Source organism: Balaenoptera musculus, chromosome 3, assembly GCF_009873245.2.
Source record: "Balaenoptera musculus isolate JJ_BM4_2016_0621 chromosome 3, mBalMus1.pri.v3, whole genome shotgun sequence".
Taxonomy (NCBI): domain Eukaryota; kingdom Metazoa; phylum Chordata; class Mammalia; order Artiodactyla; family Balaenopteridae; genus Balaenoptera; species Balaenoptera musculus.
The window spans coordinates 2,396,934-2,417,935 of record NC_045787.1 but is presented as its reverse complement, the minus strand read 5'-3'; positions in this window follow the sequence as shown (position 1 = coordinate 2,417,935).

The window sequence follows — 21,002 nt, the reverse complement described above, 5'->3', positions numbered from 1 at the left end:
CCAGGCTCTCTAGAGATATGGGGTTGACACTCCCTGTGTTGCATGGCACGCCCACTGCTCCTGGGCTTCTGAATTTCCCAGTGTCATCATCACAGAGGTTGCTCTTGAAGCCTTTGTTGCTTCTGTGATGGGTGGTACCTTCCTGGCGGTGCCATTCTGGAACAAGCAGACCCATCAAGAGGCATCTGAGGAGCTCCATGCCCCCTCACGTCTGGTCAATTCAGTGCACTCCGCCACGTTAGGGTTGTGAAGGTGAGTTTCAGAGAGGGCCTCCTGTCCCCAAAGAGCTGTTCAGCTCATCTAAAATTTCACTCCTTTAAAGCTACCTCTACTCTGAAGACATTTATGTCAGAGTCTCAGCGAGAAAGCGAATCTGCTCCCTGGAGTAGCAAGGCTTTACCCTACATGGTCCTGCTGAGCTGGGACCCAGGGATCTGGGGAAGGTGTATTTGTTTCCTATGGCTGCTGTAACAAATGACCACAGACTTAGTGTCTTAAACCACACAGATATATAGATACTATTTATAGTTCTGGAGTTCAGGTGTCAACAATGGGTCTCACTGGGCTACAGTCAAGGTGTCAAACAGGCTGCTATTTACAGTTGCAAATGGGCGTGACAGTCGTGTCAGACCCATCAAACCCCCTCTCAGCAACACTCTCCACTGTGCCTCTGGTCTCCTCCAGCTCCTCCATCCAGCCTAGCGTGGGGAAAGGTGGGGCTCCACGGAGGAGCTGGTCCCCTAGGAAATCAGCCTGGTGGCACTGTTCCCAAATAACCCACTGGGTCCAAGTTCTGCGATGACACCCAAGTGCGTTATCTCACCAGAGAACTGGAGGTGAAGATCGAGTTCCGCCTGTATCAGGCATCAGGCCCCCATATCTGGCTACTTTAAAGGCTGAGTCCCCGAAGCCCCATGGGTTGGTGACTATCTATTTCCAAGACGCAGCTGCTGCTTCCCCACAAGGATGGGCGGCATTTCCATTCAGGGTAAACTGAATCCAAGAGTTGTGAGCCTCATAATTACCAGCAAAAGCAATTTCATGGGAGACTTTATGAGATACTTTAGGTAAATATGATCTATCCTCTGCTCATTGGCTTTGAATCTGGGAAAGTACATTTCTTACAGATGCTTGAACAATGGACTCTGAACATGGACTTTCTAAAAGTCGGAATCATCTCAGACGTTTTTGTGCTTGTTCTATAGTTTGACATAATGTACAAATAAATTATTATTAAAGTGGTGCCAGGTATTTATCTTTCAACCAGTAAATGTGAAAGAATGACATAAGTCCCGGGTTACAAATATATCTGAAAACAGTAGCAATAGAAAATGAGATACAGTGAATGCTTTGGAAAAGTATTTTCATTTTTTTTCAAAGTTGCAAAATAATTCCTGGGTTAATTTTTAACAAGTTTATATTTAATTAAACTCAACAAATTATTATTTATAGTACATTTTAATACCTTAAATTATAATATATATTGCTATATGTAATGTATGTTATTTAATTATATTAATATTATACAGGCAGACCTTGGAGATATCGTGGATTTGGTTCCAGGTCACCACAACAAAGCAAATATCACAATAAAGTGAATCACACGAAAGTTTGGTTTCCCAGTGCCCATAAAAGTTAAGTCTATGTAGGCTTTGTTATATTGTAGTCTATTAAGTGTGCAAAAACCTTCTGTCTAAAAAAACAATATACGTACCTTAATTTTAAAAATACTTTATTGGTAAAAAATGCTAACCATCACTTGAGTCTTCAGCAAGTCACAGTAGTAACATCAAAGATCACTGATCACATATCACCATGACAAACATAATACTAATGAAAATGTTTGAAATGTTATGAGAATTACCAAAACGTGACACAAAGACATGAAGTGAGCAAACACTGTTGAAAAATGGCGCTGACAGACTTGCTCGAAGTAGGGCTGCCCACAAACTTTCAATTTGCGAAAAACGCAGTATTTTTGAAGTGCAATACAATTAGGTATGCCTGTACAATTATATTTAAAATTATACTAGATTAAGTTTTTAAATTATGAAGTGCCTGTATATCTGTGTATCTGACCTGAGGGTCTGCCTATAAGGAGCTGTGCTACACGGTAGAGGTCACTCTACAGACACAATACATAGACAGACGCCCCCAGCTGTGCATCACATCTGTGTATAGAGAGAGGTTGTAGGAAGCATGTGGATGGGAGCCACTTGGTTGGGTAGAAACGACACAGCCACTTGTCCTGGGAGTGTGGGGTCCCGTAGGGGAGCCGAAGCAGGACAAAAGCGAAGGTAGCGCCAGGGAGAATGGGGTCTCCTGATCCTGGGGGTGCAAACCACGTGGGGAGCAGGTTGTCTGCCGGAGGTGGAATTTGAGCTGGGCCCTCAGGCTGGCATGGCCTCAGGGAGCAGTGATGGGTAGGGAGGATGTTTCCAGGTGGGAGAAACACGAGGCAGAAAGACTTGCACAAAAGCCCATGGATGTGCAGGAGCGCAGCAAGGAAGGTGCCTCATCCTTCAGAAGTCATGGCTGGTTTAAAGCACCTTTTTCCATCTGGGGTTGAAATGCTTACTGTGGCTAGTACGGCAATTTAACTCTTGATCCCTGTTAGCTGTCACATCGATGATGATGCCTATTTATTTAGGGTTGACCTGTGCCAGCAAACGTATCCTGCCACAACATAAAGCAAACATATCCTGCTTTCTGCACCCATGAAGTATTCTTTCTGGCTTTTGTAAAGTCCGATTGACCTCTGGCCTCCTATTTTCCCAGTATGTACTTCTGTGTGTCTGATGCTGGTGTCAGTGAGCTTGTACTTTGCTGAAGTTGAACAAAGCTGTGTTGGTCACCTCCCCAGATGGCATCATTCAGGTCATGTGAGCATCTGAGGGGAGGACCTCAGTGATAAGATCATAGCCTCAACCACAGATGGCAGGGAAGCCTCCGAAAAGGCCTACCATTTTATCTCTGCAGATCTACCCTTGAGCTACTTAAGGCTACCAAGACATGTCCTGGCAAACCTTTGTCGTTTTCTCCTATAAACTAAGCATAAATTCCGTGGGAGATGACAGATGACTTCATATACCATGCAAGCAAGCCCAGACAATAGCTTTAGCCATGACTGATTGCCTCGCTGTAACCCACTTTATGTTAAATGCATTCTTGCTGTTCAATTCCACCCCTGTAATTCTGTTCTTCTGCATTCCCCGGCCCTCTGTGGACTAACCAGGTTCCTTCAGTAATGATTTCTTTTCTATTGTATTGTTTTCTGCATAATCAAGTCGGTAGGTGGGGGTCTGGGTGACATGGCCATCTGTCAAGTTCATTTGCTCTGAAAATGCAAGAAATAATGGTCTCTACAACTTGGGGCTATCCGTTATCAGGGAAGAATATCAGCTTCTACCCCGTACTATCTCCTCATCTCTCCAAATTGTGTTTCTCCTTTCAATAAGATGCACGTACACTTCCTCCTACATGATGGGCTGTTGACGTGTTTTGGTTCCTTTTGTGGGAGGAGACGTAGTTTTTTCCGACCACTTGTCCACCCTATCTTGCAATTTATGCAGGAATCCAATTAAGAGAAACACCACTGTCCAGCCTAATGGGCCTGTCGTTAAAGACTCTGCCACGGCCTGGACCCTCCGAGTTCCTTTCTCTTGGCTTCCCTGATGGGACACCCGCTCCCTCAAATGTGCTGATGCACAAGCGTTAGGGAGATGGTGCCACTGAGGGAGGGAAGCCAGTATTCACTTCCCTTCTCAAAAAATTAGAAGCTGGTAAACTCACTTTATCAAATTTACTGAAGTCGAACACTGGTACATACCCAGACTGAAAGGGGTGAGCCATGTGAAGCAAAAGGGGGCTTTGGGGGGAATCTAGTGCTATTTTTTCCCCTTTAAAGGAAGAAGAGTCATTCATGAAAAAAATTATAAATTTCTTCTCTAAAAAGGCATGGAGACATGGAGAAGGTTAAAAGCTGATAATGGGAGAGAAAATTTAGAGCCAATGAATGCTTCTCAATTAAAATATCATGCTCAAAGGTTATTGTCTACAATGGGGACACACTTAATACGTTTTGTAACATTTTTGATGTCTCTGAATTCTGTCCAGAGAGAAGTAGGACCAGCTGTATTCAGAAGGTCCTTCCAAATGGCTCCTTGGCCTTGAATTGAGGTACAAAGTCGATGTTCCCACCCCAACGATGCAGGATGTGGTCTCTTCCTCAGTGTTGATGGGGGGCGGCTAGCATGGCCTCCACAGCTGGAGGACCTGGATCAGCACCTCCCCTGTGCTGCAGAGCAGGGGTCCGCGCTCAAGGAGGGGTCTTGTCAGGGAGCTCAGGGTGGCACTTGAGTCCAGGTTCTCCAGAGAAAGAACCAGTAGGAGAATGTCTGTCTGTCTGTCTGCCTGTCTATCTATCATCTATCTATTGAGAGAAAGACACTATAAGGAATTGGCTCACATGCTTCTGGAGGCTGGGAGGTCCCCAGATCTGCCATCTGCAAGCTGAAGACCCAGGAGAGTTGGTGGTGTGGCTCCAGTCCGAGGTCAAAGGCAGGAAAAGACCATGACTCAGCTCCAAGACAGTCCAGCAGAGAGAGAATTCTTTCTTGCTCTGCCTTTTGTTCTATTCAGGCTTCCAACAGATTGGCTGAGGCCCACCCACTTTGGGGGAGGACTATTTGTTTTACTCAGTCCAGCAAATCAAACGTTAATCTCACTGGAAGCAGCCTCACAGACACACGTGGAATAGTGTGTAAATTGAATATCTGGGTGCTCTGGGCCCCGGCGAGTTGACACAGAAGAGTGACCATCACGGATGACACTGCCCTGGTTTATCTCCATACAGAATTCCCAGGAGAACTCTGTTTGAGAATAGGAGCACTTTGGGGACCCCCACCGTGATGCAAGGAGTTTGTTTTAGCCCCTTCTTAGCTGAATAACTGCTATGGAGAGCAGGGAAGTGGTGGAGAGCTTGTGCACATTAGGGCTGCAGGCACCTTCTTGGGGAGGAGGATTGGTGGTCTGGAGAAAGGCCGTCCCTCGCTCTGAGTTGAACCCGTGGTAACTCGGCCCTTTGCGGGGAGGCCAGGCTGTCCTGCTCTCTGCAGGGCTTAAACAAGTCACCCTGGCCAAGGCGTCCCTTTATACAGACAAGTGACAAGCCTGTCTTGCTATAAGAATCCATCCTCCTTAAAAATCCAAGCTTCAGCTCAAAGCAATGTCACTCAGAAGACATTTTTGGCTAGTAGTCAATCCTTCAAGGGAACATGAAATAGTTTTTCCATGAAGTGGCTTTTGTGAAGTGTTTTATACACACTTGAAGTCATTCTTTCTGTATTTTAATAGTCCTAATCCAATAACAATTGAGTTAACTAATTTCAATTATTTTTTCCAAAATTGAAAGTCACTCAGAAAGACTGGCTACTTTCAGCATTGACTTTAGGAAGAGCGGTGGGGAAAACAGCTCACAGGAGAGGGGCAACTCCTGACAACAGACCCATGTTGGAAGCTTTGCATTGAAGTAGCAGTGCATGTTACACATTAGCTGCATTAACTTGATATATGTGTTATTCTGGGGTTCTTATAATTTGGCCTTAAATGAGCTGCTCAGCTCATTTATTAGCCAGGCTCTTTTAGATGTTTTATTGCCCTTAATTTGTACTAATGATAAATATTATCCCAGGAATTTTAAACTATTTAAAGATGAGGTCAAGGTCATGAATAGACCTGAATGTCTTGCTCAGTTGAGTTGGGGCCTGAAGAGTGATATAGCTGTAAAATCCTCTAAAGTAACAGCTGTGTGTCAGATGGGTCTTGCCAAAACATCTCCCCCTGTGAGTGGAGGAGCCCTTTGGAAAGACATGTGTTGTTCATCTAGAATATTCCTCTGCTCTCTCATGGCTTCCAAAAGACCCTCCTTTGGATTTCAACATATTCCTTTAGTTTGGAAAGTGCACTTGTTAATGGGAAAATATTTACATAAAAAGTACAAAAGGGAACACAAACACTGATGATTTCCAAATGCATTTCAAGCTGAAGACACACCTCATGTCTTGCAAAAGAAAATACAAGATCCAAAATTGTATGTCTCCAGAACTCTGGGGGAAAAAGTGGCTGGCACCAACAAAGTTGTGACGTTTAAGATTCCTCAAACCTTCCCTCCAAGACTGACAGAAGGCATCAACCAGATCATTTATCAGCGTGGATGATTAACCCGCCCCCATTTTCCTCAGCGCTGTGTGATCTTGCCTTTTGGTCTCCTTGCGTCTGCACATGATTGACAGATACGGACATATGTTTAGGCAACTTACCTTGATGGACTTCACTTCCTCTTTATCATTCGGGAAATGCTCAACTCAGACCGCAATAAATTGCGGAAAAATAATATCAGTTAAATATCTTGTTAGTAAACCTGTCTCCCTTCTCAGCCCCTGCTTGTCCTCTCTCACCTACTTCTCCCTTTCCTCCTTTGCGTCCTTCTCTTTGGTGTGGTGGACCCTATGCAGACGCCCTGTGGACTCAAGGTATTTGTTAATTACCCAGTACCACTCTCTGCCAACTCCGATCACTAATTGCTCCAAGTTTCCTCCAGCCTCTGTTGGTCTCCTGCTCCCAGGAGCTTTCCAGCTCTCCTTTCATCCTTTCTCTTTTCTTATTCTTTCCCAAAGGACTTGGAATTGCCTTTACAAAGAGATGTGGGCCCAGCCCCTGTGTCCTTCCCCGAGGGTAAGCAGGAGATACGGCGTGTCTATAACTCAATACCCTGCAGTCCACGCAGCCAGACCACAGATCCTTGGACGCACAGCACATCTGCTTATCCTCTGCAAGGGTCCAGAGACTTCCGCTGAGACCCCCTGAATCCGCACCATGGGTGGTTCTGGAACCCCCTGTAGAAAGAGCCGAGGTTGGGAAATGTCTGGAGGGGTAGCGTGTTGCTTGGTGCTAGCCTAACACCAATGCAAAGTCGAGAGATGGGCTCAATGGGCAGTGTGAGGATAATTGCCCCAGAGTCACCGGAAGCCACCTCGTAAATCCACTTTCCATCTATAAGAATATCCATCCTCCCTGTCACACCCCAGGTCCTCTTTCTGTTCTAGCCATTCTCTGTTTATCTGACACTTAGGGGCAGATATTCGTCGGCTGACTACAGGAATTTTTAACCTGAACTTTATAAATAGTTGAAAATAGGAGAAAACCTCAGTGGACATTTCTTTCAGGGTTCCCAATGGGCCTGAGTGCCGCCTCTGCCTTCCTCCACTCCCCCATAGAGGACACCGCCTCTCCAGAGCGAACATTGAAAAGATATTAGAAACACAGCCCCTCTTCCCGGCATGCACTGTACACATTGCACGGGTGGACTTCTCATGTAGGGAGGTTAGTGGACCGAATAGTGACCCTCCCCCAAAGATATGCCCAACAGGAACCTCGAAGGTGACCTTATTTGGAAAAAGAGTCTTTCCAGCTATAATTAAGGATCCTGAGCTGAGATCATTGAAAAGGAAGTTGGGTTTAGATCTCCAATCTGGAGTATTCACACTTGGGCTTCGAAGGTCACGGTGGAGAAGGTTCCATGGAACAGCATTCCTGGAGATGGGCATGGGCGGACACCATTCCCAAGGGACAGGCAGTGGCCTCTGTTGACAGCAGTTCATCAAAAGGGAGATTTGAGACACAGACACACAGAGAAGAAAATCACGTGAAGACAGAGGCAAACATGGAGTGATGCAGCCACCAATGCAGGAGCACCCGGAGAGCCCAGAGACTGGGAGAGGCAAAGAAGGATCTTCCTCTAGAAACTTCGGAGGGAGGGCAGCCCTGCTGATACCTTGGTTTCAGACCTCTGGCCCCAAGATCCGTGAAAGAGTAAATTCCCGCTGACTTAAGTCACCTGGTGTGGGGTGACGTGTTACGGCATCCACAGGAGGCTAGTACAGCACGACTATCCATAGTCAGCTGGCATTCGGCGGTTCCCTCTTAGACTCATCTGTGCCAGTATAAAGATGGACAATCTGTAAAGGCTAAAGTCGCACATACCAGGGAGAGCACAGCCTTACTGATAGGGTTACAATTTGCAGCACAGTGTCCAGGTCTCCCCTGTAAACCTGATTCCGTAGATGCCCAGGTGGTGGCTCAGCGTCCTGCTCCCGAGGGCCTCCCGACTTCTGCATCTGAGTCTTTCAGGAGTGGCTGGTGGGGATCACCATGAGACAGCAGCTGTCCTCATGAGTTACTGGGTCCTTGTTCTGTGCCGCAGCCCTTGTGACTCCCCCACATACACAGACACACCCTCCCACTGCCCGTACCTGCTTAAACCCCTCACGCTACGTTTCTGAGTCTGTCCACGTTGGGAGTCTGGGCCAGGTGACCATCCTAGCTACATGGAGACCTCTGCACCGGGTCGGGGAACTCTCTAGAAGAATGGAATTGTATCCTAACAAGAAAAGTAGGCTCTGGAGACACACCAACTGAAAGACACAAACCTTGGACACCTGCACTTTGTGAGGGATGCCCCCCACCCCTGCCCTAGCCAGCAGCCCTGTTTCCTGAATCCAGGCCAGCACCAGCCCGGGCTGTGCACCCCCAGCCTGGCCCATAGACACTCCAGTTTCTCCTGCTTTCTGGAAAGCTTCACCTCTGAAGGAAACAAAGATAATTGTGCATCTGTTTCCTGCCGCACAAAGCTATCATTTATTTATGATGCTCGACCAGGTTGGCAGAGATGCAGTCTCCATGGCCAAGTCGGAGCAGAGGCCTTCGTCTGACACATTAACAGGCTGATGCCCTTCGGTGCAAGTGACACGTGGCCACCCTGCTTTTCACACTTCGACCTCATTCCGGGAAGGGGAACCTGCAGCAAGAAGACGGCAAAGGGTGCAAAAATCAAAGTTACTGGGAGGACTTTCCGAATCCCAGGGGCGGCAGGTTGTACTTAGATCTGAAGGAAAGTAACTGAAACAGAGACTTTCCCTTTCACAGCAAAGGCACGGATTTTCCCTGAGCTGCTCTTAATCGGGAAGGCCGGAGCAATAGTTTTGAGCAGGAGGCTTTCAAGCCGGGTCAACTTGATCTGTAAACCTGAGATCCACATCGTTGACCTTGAACTTTATGTGGTGTATTTCATGGACCCTCACTGTACCAGCTTCCTTTCACCTGCTTCTGGAGCTAAAACTGACCAAGACCAGATTCACTGACCAAACGGAGCTGAAGCCTGAATGTAGACACCCCTGGGAGGACCGCTAGACAAGGGGACCCCGAATGCAAGGAGTCCCTCCAGGTTTCCTTGGGAGGGATGAGGAGCCCAGGCTGGGAGGGGTAACAGTGGTTAGAATCAGGGAAGACTAGACAGAAAGTAGATGCTGTGGGTTTCGGGGAACTCTATTTCCCAGTTCCGTCGAGGACTAGCCTTGCTTACTTTCCTCCCCTGACCCTGTACGTTGTCAAACTACAGGGAGATGCACCACCCATGAGAGGGTCCTGGCATCTGGCCTCCACGGTCCACAAGGGGAACTTTGAGAGGCCTACCAGAAGTGATCATTGGTCTTACTGTGCTTAGCGGAGTTACAAAATTTAAATACTTGAGTGGTTTAATGTATCCTGTTTAAATATATACTCAGAATTCTTGAGATTTTGATAGTGTTGGGTAGATTTCTTACCTTATAACTCTAAAAGTCCTTTGCTCATAATTTTATAAAAAATATATAAAGGGTTTTCATCCGTACGGCTGTGAGCATCTCAGCTTGGTCCTCACCTGTGTCAAAAGACTCACAGTTTCCATGTGAACAGCAGCCGCTCTGTGCTACTGGGACTTCACATCACGCTGTGATGTCACTATTGCATTCGGACTATGCAAAGTTGTTTAACTCTAGAGGCGACCAAGGGTCAGGGCCATGTGGCCTGAGGGTCTCCTGCAAGGAATCAGGTGAGGCACACTTTGGAGGATTCTCACCAGTCTGCATGTTTGATGGGAAACCTTAATCCCAAGCCCCATCTGTGTGTGACCTTCAGGGGAACTGTCCCCGTCATCGTGCACTAGTCCAGAACCAGCTCAGCAAATGGACTGGAACACAGAGATTTTACCAACAGTGTAAGGTACGTTTAAAGCAGATTTTAATAGTAAACACAGACTGACTTCCCCAGTCTTGACAGAAGGAAGCTTTGTTTATTCACATATTTATTGAATGGTAGACAACTGTTCTTCGCTGCCCCGTTTCAGGCACCATTGGAACCGACTTCCGGATGATGGGCGAGACTATCTCCTCTAAGACAAGGGCCAGAGATGAATCCAAAGGATGGAGATGGTCTTACACTGAGCTGCAGCATCTGCCATCGGAGGGTCACTGATGCAGCTCCTGGTACCTGGGCTTCCCAGGGGCTGGGGCTGTCCTGCTGCTCAGAACCTGTCCAACCCAGTAGGATCCACCCCACATAGCAGGAAGGAGGTGCAAAGTCGCGAAAGACAGTGCACTTTGAACCATGAAGATGCCCCTTCCAGCGAGGTGGGTGCAGGACAGCTGGAAGGAGGGCAGCCAACCGCGTCTCCTACTCGGGAATCATGCCGTTCTGCACACTTGCCTGGATCTGAGATTAGCCTCCCATATTTGGGCTGCAGGAGGAAGGCGGATGGTTGTCAGACACCCCCCAGTGCACATGGATCTGAACCACTGTCACTGACTCTCCTGGGCAGCCATGATGGACAATAAGGTCTCGGATGGCGCCGAACAGTGACGGCAAAACTAGGGACAGCGATCTGGGTGAGAAAACCAGACACCGGTTGGCGGTCTGAGTTCCGCTGTCCGTCCTGCGCACCAGGGGAGGGAGCTTCACACACTGACCGCACGCCAGCCCCCGAAGGACAAGGAGCAGCTGCCGTTGGAGGTGTCCCTGTGGGCGGCTGCGGCGTCCCTGGACAGCTGTTCATCCACAGCAGGGCCATTGCTTGGTCTGGCCTCACCTCTTCTTGGTGGTATGTTGTGATTGTTGCAGCTGCCGCCTTATCGAGGCTGTTCGGGAAAGTCCACCAGGAAGCTGAGTGTGGGCCTCGGCTCAAGGGGCCTTCAGAGCTGGGATTGTGATGGTGGAGTGTGGTGTCTTGTGTCAGATCTCTCGAGTATGGGAGATGGAAAACATGCTGCTTTTAATCCATCCGTTTTGAAACCAACGGTTTCTCGTGTGGAATTGCTAATGACTTGGGGATCCTATCCTTTGGGAGGCGAAGGCTTATCATCTGAGCATCTGCTAAAACAGGCTGGGTGGAAACAGCGGGCCTGGGGGGAGGGCTGGCCTGCTTGTTTAACACACCAGGCTTTTGTCTGCTTATCACTGATTTTATTTTGTGCTTCCAGAGACTTTCTTCACTCTGAGTTTATCAATAAAAAGATCATCAGTCAAATCCGAAGTGGCACCAACATCCACGGTGAGTAATGGCACCGAGGAGACCATGGGGAACCCCAGCCCCAGCACTTGGGGACTCAGGAGCCATTGATCTTGCCAGGTTAAATCACGTCAAGTCAGCAACTTCACGGGCTCCACTCTAGGGGTGCTTTCTAAGAATAATACAGCCATTTATAAACCAAGACACCTTCCACTGTTTTCTTTTTTCACCTTCTTTATAAAAGGCTGAGCCTCGTGGGGACCCTCCGTGGAAGCTGGAAAGAGGTCCCTCAGAAAACCACACACTCATCCATTTGGCATCCAGCGCGGCAGCACTTCTAGCCATTTAGGGCAGGCAAAGCTTTGCTTTGTATTTGTACAGTGTCTTCCTCCAAATATTTTGCTGAAGCCTCATTTATCCTCAGACATCTCTCGATGCATAAGAAGGAAGGGAAGCTGTGCAGGTGGTGGAGGTGGTAAGGTGTTTTCTCGGGGAGGACAGGGGCACAGGAAGAGGTCAAGGGCCTTCCCGACATCAGGATACCGCACAGCTTGGGATACAATCTACCTTCTGCACTGCAGCTTAGTGGTTAGGATATGTCCATGTACCATTTCTAATAGGTCAGCAATTGTTACCCTGTGCAGGGAACCTGTTCCAGGCACTATTGAAAGCACAGCTTAAACGTTGAGATGTGTGTGCCCCTCTGATGAGGAATGACTCTGTCCCCATGCTTGGCCTGTGATGGGTACCTAATGAGTATTTGTTGAATTCAACTCAACTTTACTTTGGAAACACATGGTGTGTAGTACACAGAGAATACCCCATATCTGCTTTCTGCTCTTCTCTTATATTATAGTTGGAAGAACAGATCAAAACATCGAAATAGAAATGCCAGAACTCTACATAAGTGATGCAGACCAAGAGCGTAGGAAGGCCCAGATGAAACGTGGTCACTGGGGGTTGGATGGGGCAGATGCTGCAGGGAGCCAGGATCCAGCTTGACTACAGATAAAAGAAAGAGGATGCAGGTGATTGGAGGAAGTACAGGCAGCTAGGCAAGGGTGATGTTCCCCAGGGCAAGCTGGTTTTGGAGAAACGGTGGATTTATTTAATGACTTGAAGTTTGAGAAAGACATCTAAGTGGAGAAACCCAGTCGGAAATTGGAACCACGGGATGTCCGATCTGGGCATCTGGGGAGAGGCCTGAGTTGGAGTTGCATCCCCAGAGGAGACAGTTGTGTTTCTGTAAGTAGGTGACCTCTGAATCAGAAGCACTGGGAAGAAATGGGCAGGTAGGACCCTGAGTCTTGAGCATCACATCAGAAAAAAGGACTAGCAAGTATACTGTTTGCATGTGCTATCTTTGATGTTAGCACAACCTGAGACACTGCAAAGTCATAATCAATAACAAATCAGCAAGAAAGCCAATTCTTAAATAACTTCTCAGAATTAATGTTTTCCCATATAAGAACAATCACCAGTCATGGTGGAATGAATGATTCTTCTTATGACAGCAACAAAAATGATAAAATACCTAAGAATGGTTTCAGTACAACCAAAACTGGTAACAGATTTACTGAAGTGTGTTTAAAATGTTTGAACACATGGGAAACATGCTGTATATCCTTGCGGGTGGACGGCTCTGCCCCTGGAGATCACACAGGGCCCCAGGGTCTTCTTCCCAGGCTGGGTGTGTGACTCCACCATCCTGCAGGGCGTGGTGGAGGCCAGCCCTCCAGTCTCCCAGGCCTTCTCTGGGAAGGGGAGATGGGGGCAGAGCAGCAGTTTTGACGGCGGGGGTACCACCTGGAAATCACCTTGCTCACGTCTGCTCAGATCCCATCACCCCACGTCGAGTCAGCTGCAAAGGCCCCTGGAAGTGTGGTGGCCACCTCCAACCCAGGGGGCGGGAGCTTCTCTCGTTAGAGGAAGAAGGAGAAATTGACAATGGGGAACACAAGCTCCCTCCAATTGTCTGTATGTTTAATGCAATTCTACCTCCAATGCAAGCTAAGAACCTGGCATCATATTGATACTTCTAACGGGGACCTGGAAGAATAAACATGTAAGAATGGCCAAGGAAATGCTTCAAGAAACAATGACCTAGACTTATATATACTACCAAATGTGAAATAGATAGCTAGTGGGAAGCAGCTGCATAGCACAGGGAGAACGCCTTGATGCTTTGTGACCACATAGAGGGGTGGGATAGGGAGGGTGAGCGGGAGACGCAAGAGGAAGGAGATATGGGGATATATGTATATGTATAGCTGATTCACTTTGTTATAAAGCAGAAACTAACACACAATTGTAAAGCAATTATATTCCAATAAAGATGTTAAAAAAATAAAAATAAAAAGAAGCAATGACCGAAGATCTACGTTACCAAACATACTTGGTACCAAACATACCAAAACCTATGATACTGGTAAAGATTAGACAGAAAGATAAATGGAACAAATTAGGAAGTCAAGACATGGATACACATCAAATGAAAAATATATATAATACCTAGTGATGCAGTGACACACACACAGAGACACACAGAGAGATGGAGAGAAGAGGAAGACAGAGATGCAGACAGAGACAGAGAGAGTGAAAGAGAGGGAGGGGAGGATACTGGTTCACGTCCCCAGTTTATCATATGTGACACCCCCAAAATACAGTGGGATTTACAGCAAGAAAAGTATGTACATATACATATATATCTCCCTATAGCTTATATATATCCTTCTACATAATCTTACATATCCTTCTATATAATCTTATGTATCCTTCTATATAATCAGTCTTTCTCCATTGATTTGAAATGCCTTTTGTCTTATACTTATTTCATATATATTTCACATATATGTGTATATGTTCCCTATTTCCTATATATGTATTATATATATTGAAATATATATATTTCATATCCGTGGAGAAAGACTGATTACACAGAAGGATAATGATTTGAAAAGTATTAAATTCTTACCCAAGAGCACAATCCAAAACAAATGCTAAATATAATCAATAAAGATGTGCAAGTTAACAACTACAACTGTAACAGCATGGCGGAAAGGAAGGGCACTGGTGTGGGTACTGCCCACCTGACAGGGGCCTTGGGGGCACCAAAGGCAGTGAACCAGGGCTGGTGGCACAGTGGGCAGCATCCACTCTGGGCCAGGACACTGAGGCCTTGGGGCTCCAAACGCAGCAACTCTGCTGGTGTAGATTTATCACAAAGAAACAACCCCACTGGAACCTTAAGAGATAAAGGTGATCATGGTGAAGCTGTGACTAATAGTAATAATAAGAGCAATGCCCTGGGCCGGTCAGAGGGAGCAGGCCCCCGGGGTGCTGCTTTCCCTGTGTTTGGGGTGCACTGACTTTGCAGGGCAGAGCTGTAGCACATGTGACCAATGTTGGGTTCAGTGGGGACAGGACAGGTGGTCTGGGTTGACAGGGAAGGCCTTTAGCTGCTGACCTTCAAGAACACCGGCCCCCTTGAGAACGAAAAATGGAGCTGGGGGAATCAGGCTCCCTGACTTCAGACTATATTACAAAGCTACAGTAATCAAGACAGTTTGGTATTGGCACAAAAACAGAAATATTGATCAATGGAACAGGATAGAAAGCCCAGAGATAAACCCACGCACATATGGTCACCTTATCTTTGATAAAGGAGGCAAGCATATACAGTGGAGAAAAGACAGCCTCTTCAATAAGTGGTGCTGGGAAAATTGGACAGATACATGTAAAAGTATGAAATTAGAACACTCCCTGACACCATGCACAAAAATAAACTCAAAATGGATTAAAGACCTAAGTGTAAGACCAGACACTATCAAACTCTTAGAGGAAAACATAGGCAGAACACTCTATGATATACATCACAGCAAGATTCTTTTTGACCCAGCTCCCAGAGAAATGGAAATAAGAACACAAATAAACAAATGGGACCTAATGAAACTTAAAAGCTTTTGCACAGCAAAGGAAACCATAAACAAGACCAAAAGACAACCCTCAGAATGGGAGAAAATATTTGCAAATGAAGCAACTGACAAAGGATTAATCTCCAAGATTTACAAGCAGCTCATGCAGCTCAATAACAAAAAAACGAACAACCCAATCCAAAAATGGGCAGAAGACCTAAATAGACATTTCTCCAAAGAAGATATACAGATGGCCTACAGACACATGAAAGAATGCTCAACATCATTAATCATTAGAGAAATGCAAATCAAAACTACAATGAGATATCATCTCACACCGGTCAGAATGGCCATCATCAAAAAATCTAGAAACAATAAATGCTGGAGAGGGTGTGGAGGAAAGGGAACTCTCTTGCACTGTTGGTGGGAATGCAAATTGATACAGCCACTATGGAGAACAGTATGGAGGTTCCTTAAAAAACTACAAATAGAACTACCATATGATCCAGCAATCCCACTACTGGGCATATACCCTGAGAAAACCATAGTTCAAAAAGAGTCATGTACCAAAATGTTCATTGCAGCTCTATTTACAATAGCCAGGACATGGAAGCAACCTAAATGTCCATCGACAGATGAATGGATAAAGAAGATGTGGCACATATATACAATGGAATATTACTCAGCCATAAAAAGAAATGAAATGGAGGTATTTGTAATGAGGTGGATGGAGTTAGAGTCTGTCATACAGAGTGAAGTAAGTCAGAAAGAGAAAAACAAATACAGTATGCTAACACATATATACGGAATCTAAGGAAAAAAAAAAGCCATGAAGAACCTAGTGGCAAGACGGGAATAAAGACACAGACCTACTAGAGAATGGACTTGAGGATATGGGGAGGGGGTGGGGTGAGATGTGACAGGGTGAGAGAGTGTCATGGACATATATACACTACCAATGTAAAATAGATAGCTAGTGGGAAGCAGCCGCATAGCACAGGGAGATCAGCTCGGTGCTTTGTGACCACCTAGAGGGGTGGGATGGGGAGGGTGGGAGGGAGGGAGATGCAAGAGGGAAGAGATATGGGAACATATTGTATATGTATAACTGATTCACTTTGTTATAAAGCAGAAGCTAACACACCATTGTAAGGCAATTATACTTCAATAAAGATGTTTAAAAAAAAAAAAAAAAAAAGAACACCGGCCCCAGGAGGTGTCCCAGGGGAGCCGGGCTGTCAGGCCTACCTCAGGAGTCCCCTTGGGGCACTGCAGTCAGAAGGAGCGTGTGCGAGGTGATGCCTGAGGCCCGAGGCTGCGGCTCCACGGGGGTGTCCCCTTCTCTCCTGGCTGACCTGGCAGCCCCTCCCTCCTGCCCTCTCTCTCCTGACTCCCCGCCCCACCCCAGTCCCAGCACCTCCCTCCTCGGAACATCTTTTGTTGTATCATTTGTGTAGTAAAATGATCGTGTGGCCTGGAAGGCCTCCTGAGAGCAGCATTTCATGAAGCGGTTACTCCGAGCCCCATGAGACCAGATGCTTTGAGATCATCTGGTGTCACATACTTTTATCTAAAAGATAAATACATGTAACAGCTTTTTTTTGAGGTATTATTGGTGCATCACCGCCTTCTCTCATTACTATCCACCTAAAGAGCCTTTCTAGATTTTTTTTAACCTGACTGCTCCCCATTCGTGAAATGTTAACAACACATAATACGGTCCAGCTGTCTTTGTATTGTATGTATATACGTGCTTGATGCATGGAAAGATTAAGACTTTTGCTCCCTAAGAACCAATGTTCACTCCCTCGGGGCGAGATTGGTCGTGTTGGGCTGACATAATTTAGATCCAAGTTTTCCAACTTGCATGCGTACTAGAGCTGCCTTTAAAAATCACCACCCCATCAGGATGCACCAAAAGCATCACGTTCTCCCTGCTTTGGCCGGGCTGGTGCTCCTGGGAGCCCCTCAGGTCTCCCACTTGCAGCCAGAACTGAGAATCCCACTTCAGTTGTAAGATGGGGCTGGAGCATCCTGGGGTCCAGAAACAGGTTTGGGGTATGTCCGAGGTTGATGGGCTGGCTAGAGTCCCACCTGCTGGGACTCCTTCAAGTTGAGATGGATGAGACCAAAGAAAACCAAGGAGGCGGAGAAAGAGTGGGGACTCTGTTGTTTGTGTCAATATCAAGAAGATACAAAAGTAACTCTTCGGCGACTCAGGGATATTTTTCTTTGCCATAAGCAAAACCCCTTTATCTATGTCACAGAAAGAAGAAGAGGACGTGGGGATAAGAGGCTGGTGCCCTCCTGCTATACATCTTCCCCGTCCGTGCCTCCCTCCCCATAAGTCGAGCGCCCGTCACAAGAAGGCTGCAGGCAAAGGGGTGTCGGGCCCTGGAAACCTCATTCATTCTCACCAAACCAAAGCCCTCTTTCAAGGAAACTGCTTTCCTTTATTTCTGTTTCAAGAGAAAGAAAGGAAAAAAAAAAAAAAAGTGCTTATGAAAGAGACGGTGGGGGAGAGGGGGGAGGAGAGGGGGAGGGGAGGGGAGGGGAGTGGGGAGGGTCCACAGGCAGATCACAGTGCTTTGTCAGTCACTGAAGATGGAAGAAGTGACAGCAGTGTGCTGGCACATTTAGAAGGTTAACTGGAAACATCCAGGAAGTACTCTTCAGGCCCGTCTTTGGTGATGGAGGATCTGACATTTAAGAACGGAAAGGTCTAGAAGGCACCTGTGCAGTCTAGTCCCAGGTGAGGGACCGGGTCCCCACGAGGAGGCGATTTGCTCAGCGTCACACGGCGGCCTCGTGCCGCACTTGGAGAGGGTGTCAGGAAATGAATACCCGGCATGATGAGGACGCTGGGGATGGCGATGCCTGAGGTGTCCCGGAGTGTGGGCCCTCGGAAGAGATGCTCACAGAGGCGGGGCTCCACCCCAGCCCACCTGAAGGGCTGCAGGAGGAAGAGGAGGAAGGGGAGGTAGGGGAGTTGGGAACGGGCCCAAAGAGGTGAGCAGGGCTAGCAGGTGCTGCTCCCAAGGGATCCCATTTCTACAGCCGGTGCTGCTCAAGGAGGGAGGCGGATCAGCCAGGGCGCGCGGTCCCCATCGCGGCACGCCGTCCCCATCGCGGCGCGCGGTCCCCATCGCGGCACGCGGCACCGCGTTACGTGGATGCGCACAGGTGAGGATGCTGCGGGTGGACCTCGTCTCACAGAATCGGGGTCCTGGTCTTTCTCTGTCCGGCTCTGAGTAAGAGGGGAAGCCTGACCCCTGTAGGCGCTGCATCCAGCATCCCTGGCCCCTGACTTGGTTTTGGCCATTGGGAGGTAGAGGCAGGAGAGCAGAGCGTGGGAGGGAAGGTGGGTGGCGGTGCCTTCCTTCCCCGAGGTTCTAGGACACGGGATGCTCGCACCATGGCCGCCTGGAGCAGATTCATTCCACCACTCACCCCACCCAACCCCGAGTCGATCAGCTCACAGAACTGTTGGGGGTGCCAGGGCATCGTGGATGTGAAAGGGCTTTGGAAAAAAATGTCCTGGTCCCTAGAACTTGTTGGTGGAGAATGCAGTGATGGATGATGTGAGTTTGAATTCCAGGGCAGTCTAAGTACAGAGAGAAAGATGTCCATCATTGCTATGATGAGAATCATCCCCCAGAGGTGAATTTGGATGCAGTACAGGTGAGCTCACTCGAGGGGATACAAATTATATGGAAGTTAAAAAGCAGGGCTAATCCAGACAGCACAGATGTTCCGGCAAGCAGGAGTTTAGTACTGATTTTCAACAGTTCTTCTGCAAACTCTGTTTTAAGACAGAAGCAGGGCTGCGAGGCACTCTGCCCATCCTCTGGTGAGCCTCTCTCTGCAACACCAAACTCGGGAACACGGGATTCAGACGCCCTGCCTCTCTGCCTCTTCAGCAGGCCCGTCCCTGGGGCTTATGGGCTCAGGACAAGAATACAACTGGAGGCCATGTACCAAATGTCTAAATATCTAACCGTTGGAAACAAAGCTAGAATATTGATAGATATGTTCTGTTTTTCTGCTTTACAAATATACCTTCAAAATTACAGCATTAAAATCTAGCCCTAGAGCTAAAGTATTTCAAAACTACAAGTTGGCAAGATAGCAAAGACATTTTAATTATTATCATTATACACGTCTGGGTGATCTGTTGATGGGCTGGCAGTGTCATCCTAGTAAAAAATAACAACTTCCATAATTCATAAATTATATGCTTATTTCATAATATTATTTTTTCTTGCCTTTATTTTAGCAAAATCATTAGTTACACTGGTGTAATTGGGATGGCCGCGTATTTTCTGTTTTGTTAACAGTAAAGATTTAAAGTGTTTAGAAATAAAATGTTGTCAATTACAAAAACAGGAAATTTGAAGATATTCAAATACAGTGAATTTGAAAATTAAAAACTTATGCATCTATGTTCTCAAAGTGTTTTTCTCCTAAAAACATTTAAATCCTATTAAAATGAAAGTACATATTGTAATTCAAGAAGATCAACAAAGTAAAACAAAATGACTCTAAAATTAATTTCCATTTGTTTTAACTTAAGTATTTTTTAAGAAAATAAATGTATTTTATTTCATAAATCTAGCATTCCACATCCATCTAGTTGTCAATATAAGGAGTCAGTGTCACATTTAATACCTGTTACTGACCCTCTGTTCTGGGTCCCCCCAAACGATGTGTTGCAGTCCTGACCCCTGGTACCTGTGGATGTGACCTCATTTGGAAACAGAGTCTTTGCAGACATCATCAAGTTACGAAGAGGTCATACTGGATTAAGGTTCACCTTAAATCCAGTGACTGATGTCCTTACAAGGAGGTCGTGTGAAGACAGAGGCAGAGATTGGAGAGATGTATTTGCAAGTCAAAGAGCACCCAGGACTCCTGTAGCCCCAGCGGCCTGAAGAGGCTGGAAGTCCCTCCCCTGGAGCCTGCAGAGGGAGCACAGCCCCGCGGACACTTTGATTTCAGACTTGTGGCCTCCAGAAATGCGAGAGAATACATTTCTGTTGTTTTCAGCCTGCCAGTTTGTGGTCATTTGTGTCAGCAGCCCCAGGAAACTGCTATATCCTCTTATACATCAACTGGAAAAAAATGTAAATGATTTAATACTGTAAAATGTTCCTCGACCATCACGGGCAGCTGCTGGTAATACCGGGGTGATTCGTACCTCTAGAACCACACACAGAAACACAAAGGAAAAGGAAAAAGTAAAAGGACATAAGCCCTACAGGGGAACGAGGTCGCTTAGTCCAGACCTGCTGCATTGAAGCGCCTGATAGAGACGTGGTGGGTCCTCTCTCCTCTCCGCACACGCCCGCCGCTCCAGGCCCGTCCAGGGGTGCAGTGTCCGTCTCTGGCTGTGGCACTGGAACAGCCACGGCCTTCACGGCACCTTTCCTTGAGGCCGTTGGGCAGGAGGTCTCCCCCTAGGACCTGACTGACATGTTCAGGAGAGCGATGTTCCTTGCTACCGTGTATGTGAGTCAGGGAGGCATTGCCCAGGGTGGTGACAATGGCCAGTGGAGCCCCGACCTCACTGAGCAGCGACAAAGAACAGGTGATGTGATGCGTTGACAACACAGATCAAGGCCTCCTGAAGCGGATTTCCTGGCATGACTTAGAAGAATTAGTTGGCATAGGGGTCCCCAGCCTACGGGGCGTCCGGGAGCTCAGAATGC